The following is a 1,764-nucleotide window of genomic DNA, read 5'->3' as shown; positions in this document are numbered from 1 at the left end:
ACATGGAACAGATCAGCAGCAACATGAAACAGATCAGCAGCAACATGAAACAGATCAGCAGCAACATGATGTGATTTTTCACAGTGATTATTCTGGTTAGAGATTCATGAGTCTAACAGCCTCAGGGTAGAAGCTGTTCCTCAGTCTGCTCTTCAGGCTCCTCTCTTGTGGAAGCAACTTCCAATTTCTGTCCGTGAGGCTGACACATTGTCCAGTTTTAAGACTTTCCTTTTTGATAAATCCTATAGTTAGGGTTGGCTTGGATTTCCTGAGCTGTCCCTTAGATCTGCTGCTATAGGCTTAGACTGCTGGAGGACAAACTGACCATGTGTCTTCTCTCTGCTGCTGTCGTTACTTATTCTACTCTGCCTGTTTGTAATTATTTCTATTTTAACATGTTTTTTGTTGTTCCTACTATAGAAAGTACACCTGGACCATAGAAAATACACCTGGACCATAGAAAATACACCTGGACCATAGAAAATACACCTGGACTATAGAAAGTACTCCTGGACTATAGAAAGTACACATGGACTATAGAAAGTACTCCTGGACAATAGAAAGTACACATGGACTATAGAAAGTACTCCTGGACTATAGAAAGTACACATGGACTATAGAAAGTACACCTGGACCTGTCTTTCTGTGTCTGTTTCTATTTCCTGTCCTCTCAGTTTCTACTTCCTGTCCTCTCAGTTTCTACTTCCTGTCCTCTCTGTTTCTACTTCCTGTCCTCTCTGTTTCTACTTCCTGTCCTCTCTGTTTCTACTTCCTGTCCTCTCTGTTTCTACTTCCTGTCCTCTCAAACCCAGTTGGTTGAAGCAGATGGCTGCTCGTCCTGAGTCTGGTTCAGTTGCAGATTTGTTCCTGTTAAAGGGAGTTTTTCTTTCCACTGTCTCCTCTGTTCTTGCTCAGGATGGGAGACTGTGATGAAGTGAAGATAAAACTCAACCTGCTGCATCTTATGGAGAACTTTTACTATTTGTTTTTATGTACTGTATGTGAATGTTTGTGTTCAGAGCCCTGAGGCGACTTCTGTTGTGACTCGTAGCTATAGACATAAAGTGAACAGAGACAAACTGACCTTGAGCCAGCCTGCAGGGCTCAGTGACCTCTCTGTGGTTGAGCAGGCAAACGGAGCCTGGCAGCGGTCTGAGCGTTACCACCCCCTCGTGGTTTTCAATCTCGCAGCTGGCACTGCCCTGTAGGACTACAAAGACATCTCAGATATAGATTCATACATCTGGATGGAGAATGCTGCGCTGATGCAGCTGCTCAACAAATTCAGAGCTCGGTGCAGCGTTTAATGAAAGGTCTGAGCACATTTCATGGCACATTGTACAAACAGCAAGAATGTCAGTTGGTGAGTAACGATGACATAACTGTCAACGTCCTGCCTTCACAAACTGGAGAACAGCTGCATCTCTTCCAGGACTGATGTCGTTTCTGTAAATCTCAAACTATGAGTTTGTAGAGATATAAAAATACCTATATGTGGTTCATCAAACTGGTCCTGGGGCCCAATGTGGGTAACTCCTTCCTATAGCAGAAACAAACAAGAACTACATGTTAAAATGAGAATCTATATTCAGAACCCACATACAACAAAACTTAAAGGGGATTTTTTTTTTTTTAAGGATTGAGTGCATATGTTTTAGAAGACTATCAAGTCAAACACTACAACACATAGAGCTGAGCAACTGATCCATCAACTGACAACAGGTGTGTTCAAGAACAGGTGTGTTCAAGAACAGGTGTGTTCAA

Source organism: Nematolebias whitei, chromosome 21, assembly GCF_014905685.2.
Source record: "Nematolebias whitei isolate Nwh7 chromosome 21, NemWhi1, whole genome shotgun sequence".
Classification (NCBI taxonomy): Eukaryota; Metazoa; Chordata; class Actinopteri; order Cyprinodontiformes; family Rivulidae; genus Nematolebias; species Nematolebias whitei.
Note: the sequence above shows the minus strand (reverse complement) of the source record.